Source organism: Nicotiana sylvestris, chromosome 4 (assembly GCF_000393655.2).
Source record: "Nicotiana sylvestris chromosome 4, ASM39365v2, whole genome shotgun sequence".
Classification (NCBI taxonomy): domain Eukaryota; kingdom Viridiplantae; phylum Streptophyta; class Magnoliopsida; order Solanales; family Solanaceae; genus Nicotiana; species Nicotiana sylvestris.
In genome coordinates, this window is record NC_091060.1 from 119,464,449 (window position 1) to 119,471,218 (window position 6,770).

At 33.2% G+C, this 6,770-nt stretch overlaps 1 long non-coding RNA gene across 1 annotated transcript; it reads right to left on the bottom strand.

Annotated features, from left to right (window-relative positions):
* Window positions 1-2,572: 2,572 nt before the first annotated feature.
* LOC104237574 (uncharacterized) lies at window positions 2,573-3,429 on the bottom strand. Its single transcript, XR_011406609.1, has 2 exons — window positions 3,375-3,429; window positions 2,573-2,617 (listed from the first exon to the last, which is right to left on the bottom strand). It is a non-coding gene; the product is annotated as an uncharacterized lncRNA (long non-coding RNA).
* Between the last annotated feature and the right edge of the window lie 3,341 nt (window positions 3,430-6,770).

Below are 6,770 nucleotides of genomic sequence, written 5' to 3' on the forward strand. Positions count from 1 at the left end.
AACTTCAACTTTTTCAACTTTCGTCGAAACACCTCAAATTACCCTACGGACCTCCAAATCCAAATTCGGACGCTCGCCTAAGTAAAAAATCACCATATAAAGCTGTTGGGATCACCCACGACCCATTCTGGGGCCGTTTACTCAAAAGTTCAATTTCGGTCAAATAGGTTCCTTCTTCTAATCCAACTCCGATTCATCCAGAAACTGAATCCAACCATGCACACAAGTCGATATACATAATGTGAAGCTGCTTGAGACCTCAAACTATCGAATCGGGCGAAATTGCTCAAAATGACCAGTCGGATCGTTACAAATAGTACTTCAAACCCAGTATTTCAGTGAACACAAAGTTTAGTAGCAAATCACACTTATTGTTGCTTTGTTTGATGTTAAAAGTATGCAGAAGAAAGAGGAGAAACTCAGAAAATCGTATGGAAATTCTAAGCAGAATAGTCTTGTATTTATAGCAAAAGTTGGGCTGAAATCTGAAGAAGTGCAACGCTTCAGAATGACTGTTTATGCAAAATAGCCACAGCATAAATGCCATAACATAAATCGCTATTTACTCAACAATAAAAAGGAAAAATTGAAGATGGTAGTTTAATTTTCAGCTACACAACTAAAAAATGGATTGGATTTAATATTAATATTTATTTTAATATTAATATTCTGTTATTAAAATAAATATTTAATAACATTTCTGTTAATATTTTACTACTAACAAATAAATTTTGTCCAAAAAATTAATCAATCAATTGACCAAATCCAAATCCGAATCCGAATCCGAACCTGAAACCGAGCCGAGCGAGCGAGCGAGCGACGATGGTGTGAGGCTTGCCTTCTTCTCAACTCTTCAAGAGCTAGAAGAAGAGCAATTGTTTATATACCCATAAAAAACCTCTTCCTCTTCCAATATGGGACAATGTCCCTTTGCCAGGGGAGGAACTTATAATTTCACTTAAAAAATTTATTTCCCTCCATTTCTCATTCACCCTATTTTAAGCATATCATATACTTAAAATCCCAACACAATTTTCATCTCCTTCATGCCAGAAGAACTTGTGGGGTTTGTGATAGTAAAATTAGCGGGAATTCATGAGTTTTGTCAAGTGAAATTGGTGGCGAAAATGGGAAAGGCATCAGCAATGGAGGAACTCGGATATGGGAAAAAAGATAAAGGAAAAAAAAGAAGAAAAAAAAGAAGAAAGAAAAGAGAAAGGTAAAGAAAAATAGGTACTAATAAAAAAGAGATCGTGTTTCTAATACACTTTAGTACAATTAAAGAAAGAGCTAATTAGTTTGGGTAGATTCCGTTTCAAAAAGAGCATATATGGACCAATTATGTGACGGTAAGGGCATATATGGGCTAAAGTATTAACGAATGACAAATATGCTCAATTTCATATAGTACAAGGGCATATTTGAATATTTTCCTTTTAAAATTAGATTTACCTTGGTCGGGAGTTTCTGAGTGATTGATGTTTTCTCTAATAAGTATGATAAGTGTGTCTAATGTAGCCTTATTTGAGTTGTTCTATCAAATATAGTTAATCTTATAACAGGACCGTACTTGTATCATTTTAGCATTTGCCAACCAAACAAAAAAGGCATTTAACTGTATTAGATGATTATATACAGTAGGCAAAATTAAGCAAAAAGAGGGACCCTGGATCAGGGTAAATAGAACAGGCAACCTTCTGATCTGGAGTCAGACGCGCTACCATTGCGCCACGGATCCGGAGGTGCTAAGTTGGACAAACTAAAGCTATATTTACACTACTTCCCATGTTTTAGATACTTATCTTCGTGCAAGAAATGGTTATTTTTGGCTAACAATTCTCATCAGCTAATCAGTCGTATTATTCATTCCAACGCCCTATTTTTCTTAAGATTTTCCATATGTTAGTAGTTTAAATTTAAAGTTGTCGAATTGACATGGGATTTTGCAGGGGAAGTTAATGTTGTCAAGAGACATAGTTAAGTATTGCAAGCGCCAAGCAGTACAGGACAGTGGCCATAGACAAGTCATAGACATAAAAGTACAAAAAGTCGTGCGAAAAAGCAAGAGAACATTCTTACAAAACTCTTACAACATCACTAACTCCTCCTATTTACACAATTACCACAAACAAAATCTTAATTCTTTCTGCTTCAACCAAAAAAAAAAAACCCTACTACATCTATTGGCCTCTCTATTCTCAAGAACGAAACCAGCCATAACCCAAAAGGCATAATACTACTCCATAATAAGCATTACACTAGATGAAAAAAATGGAATTTTGAGTGGCAACATGAAGATGGATCAATTGGAAGGGACATGGTAGTATTTGCCTCTACACATACACCTGTAAACAATGGGGCAAGACTCTGCAATGGAGCATTCGAAGCTCACCATAACTCTCTTACAAGGAAAACAAGGTCCACATGCATGGGAACAATCTGGTAAGCTTGATCCTGTTGGATACAACTCCATTCCTAACTCCCCTTTTCTTTCTTCCTGCAATTTTCCATTCTTAATTTTCACCATTTTATAAAGAGTGGACAAGGCTAAACTGTCATACAAATTAAATTACCTTAATTTGATTTTCCATATTTGTTCCTTTCCGATGGTAGGTAACTGAAATTTTATGAGGAAACAACATTAATTAATATATGTCTAGCTAGCTCTAGGAGTAATAGTGTTAACATTAATGTTATGTCTCAAATTGAGAGACATAAGCATCAATTGCTAATTCAATAAATTAAAGGAAGGAAATTTTGTATGTAAAGTATTATATATATTATTGTTGCCTATGAAATATATAGGTATAAACAATATCGAATAGTAGTTCATTTTGTAAACAGATAATGACCGGAAGCTTGTCAATCAAAATAAAGAGATGTGGTTCCGATCCGGAGAATATTTTATCTTATATTTCAACTTCAATGAATATAAAAGAAAATTGCAGAGAGCATCTAAGGAGAAAGAATTGGAGTGGAGAGTTATAGTGTATTTGAAATAGTGAAGAATACGTGGTTTGCTAAAGCAAAGGTGTGGTACACGTTTCAATTCGCTAATAAGATGGCCCAAATAAAAGTATATTATATACTTCATTTTGTACAATATGTTCGTATACCCCTTGTTCACTTATATATAGTAAAAATAAAAATATAAAAAGTAAATAAAATAGAATGTGCATCAAAAGCATTAGAGTGAGGACTTTTGTAGCTAGCTAGCTCCTCTCTCCCCTCCCTCTTATTTTCATTTTAATTCAGTCTATGTTTTGTGTACTGACAATGGTGTAATTTTTTTTGACTTTATCAGTATATATATATATATATATATATATATATATATATATATATATATATATATATATAGTGGACGGCGTTACAATGATATGGCCGTAGGCTTTGGGTAGAGCTGACTAGCATTAGAACAAGAGTAACTATTGAAAGAATGAGAAATCCATATGAATGAGTGGTAGTCACCATATCGTTGTTAATTTGCCTGTTGTCTTCAGCCACCTTAGAATACTTGAAAATTTGTATGAAATATAACTAAAAAACAGTGGAAGATATGTGAAAGATAATGAAGCAGAAAATTTGGGACCAACTTGTCAAATATTTATAATAAGGCTAGGGAAGATTATATTGAAATTTGAAATGAAGAGTGAAGAGGGTGATTTTAATGTAGGATGTACACCTGATGAACATCACATGATACACGGGCACACGGCCACTTTTTGTAGGATTCACAGGTTTTGTTGAGTTCTTCCAAACTAATTAATCCCCACACATATATACATATACAAATCCAATTTTTTTAAAGAAGAACGGACGGTAACAAAGAAAAGGATAATTCTAAATTAGAACGGATTTAAGTTATATTTAAAAAAAGACAGCCCGGTGCACAAGGTATCTCGCATTCACGCTGCAGGGTCCGAAAGGGCTGCACTCTAAGGAGTGTGATGTGGACAGTCTAATCTAATTCAAGCATTAATTAGTAGTCGCTTCCACATCTCAAACTCGTATTCTATAGCTCACATGGAGACAACTTTACCATTGCTCCAAGCATCCCCTCTGAATTTAAGTTAGATATCTAGCATAAAAATATTGTTACGTCATTAAGTTATCTGAAAAATAATTATTATAAAAACTTGTACGATAGATTAAAATACAGTTATGTATAATGAATAGTATTTTTTGTGTATGGAAGTTAAATCTCATAAAACATTACTAGTTAATTAGTGCGTTTGGCTTTCATAGATTATTCCTGCTAGAGAAAAATGTAACCCCACATAAGTAACACCTTGCAACCCTGCCCTCCAACATCATTAAACTTTTTACCTTTGTTTCATATGTATTTGAGCAAACTAGCTCGATTGTGTACATTTGGCTTTTCTTTTGTCTCTGCGGTATAGATACACAATGCTTCGATATATTATATATATACCAACAATTTTGTCCTAGAGACTGAGTCCAAAATTTTAAGGTCCAACTATGCAAGATATTTGAAATTATTGGTAAAATTGTTTCTCCATATATACCTGTCTAAATAAACAAAATTAAAAGCTGATCTTATTAGTTTTGGATCAAACGAATTGTTTTTCATTATTTTTAGGGGTGGGGACCGTAAGATGACCCTTCAAAGAAAAGGACAAGAAAAAATTCCAATATTGAAACATCAAAGACAAACATGAGGGACAATAAACATTCATTTCACTGGTTTAATTAGAGAACACGTACATAATATGTGATACATTGGGGTTGGCCCAAAGGAGAGTATGAGTTGAACTTAATGTATTTTTTGAATTATTATTGTCACCTAAAAGATAACAATAGGTTACTATCGGTTATAATTGAAATTAACAACCTGAAAATAAGGCAATAAGTAGTTAATTTGTTACAACATATTAAATTACACGGGTAACAAAAATTCTGTATATTGAAAATGTATGTTATATAAGTTAAAACGTTTATTTATATATTTTAAGTATGCAATAGTAAGTAAGTTTGTAGAAGAGACAAGAATTGAAGTTGAAGAGCAAATAGCAAATGCAAAGCAAAAGGGGAGTCCATTGAAGAAGGTCTCTGCTAAAACGTGAAGGTCTGAACTTGGAATAAATGAAGTTTTCAGTAAGGTTCTGCTTCTTTAATTTCCTTCCATGCCTTTAATGTATCTTTTCCCTCCTCCCATGTTCCATGTCTTAATTATTTACTCTATCTACTTTACGTGCTGCCCCAGAATGAACCCCTTTTTCAGTGTTTCCTTTTTTATTTACTTTGGATCTAGGGTTTTGGACTGTAGTGGAACCGCTCTTAGTGTTACTTTGATGGAAATTATATTGTGTAAATAAGTAAGAAAAAATTATATATATGTGTGTGTGGATGGGTGGGTGTGCGTGTTAATTTGCTCCTTTGTAATTTTATTTTTCTTAACGAAAATTCTGCATTCGCCTTTTGGACAAGAAGTTGAACATTTGTTTGATTCGCTTAATGGTGTTGGAATACATGTTGTACCAAAAATCTGTTTTCGTCTTATTTTAACTAAACTCATATGGATCAATACTAAATTAAATTTTTCTAGTAAAATGTCTCAATTCATCGTATTGCACAATAGGTTCGTTTATTTCTTAAACAATTGGTTTTGTGTACTCTAATTGATAAGTATTTAAATAAAAATTGTAGTTATTTCTTTGATTCCACTACATACTATTAAATCTGAGTTGTCTATATATGTATGATGTAGTTCAAGACTTAGATGAAGATGACTGAAGAAGATGAAGTACACAGATAAGATGAAGTACAGAGATAGATACGAAGAGATGACTGAAAATAGTGACTTTGATATTATTTAATAATATGTATTGTGTAAACTTGGCTGATACATATGTACACGTGAGAATGAGGTGTAGGTAGATATTAACTAACTTAAGCTTAACTAATTCTTTTAATAACTTCTAACCACCTAGACAGTAAAGAATCTTCTGCCCCTAATATCATTAAACACTCCCCCTCAAGCTAGGTGGAGTAAAAATATTAAGAATACCTAGCTTGAAGTTTAAATATTCATGCTGCACTCGATTGAGTCCTTTAGTGAGAAGGTCAGCTGATTGATCTTTTGTACTTATATACTTGGTTGTAACAAGTCCTTGTTGAATCCTTTCTCGTACAAAATAACAGTCGATCTCGATATGTTTAGTTCGTTCATGGTAAACAGGATTTGCAGTTACTTGTATGGATGTTTTGCTGTTACTGTGAATTTCAACTGGTACTTTGATGTCTGTGTCCACTTCCTTCAAAACTCTTATCAACCAAATAATTTTTGCTATAATTGTTGCAAGACTTCTATACTCAGCTTCTGTTGAACTTCTAGAAACAATGGTATGCTTCTTTGATTTCCATGACACTAATGAGTCACCAATATTGATTAAGAAACCTATGACAGATCTTCTAGTAATAGGGCAGGCAGTCCAATCAGCATCACAGTATTCAGTTACAACATTATTGTTTTTGCTAGATAAGAGTATTCCCTGACCTAGTTGATTTTTTATATACCTTACTATCCTTAAGGTTGTTGTCATGTGTGACTATTTAGGTTGTTGAAGAAACTGACTTAGAGTTTGAACTCCAAAGAATATATCAGGTCTGGTTATAGTTGATTTTTTATATACCTTACTATCCTTAAGGTTGTTGTCATGTGTGACTGTTTAGGTTGTTGAAGAAACTGACTTAGAGTTTGAACTCCAAAGAATATATCAGGTCTGGTTATAGTTAGATAGAGAAAC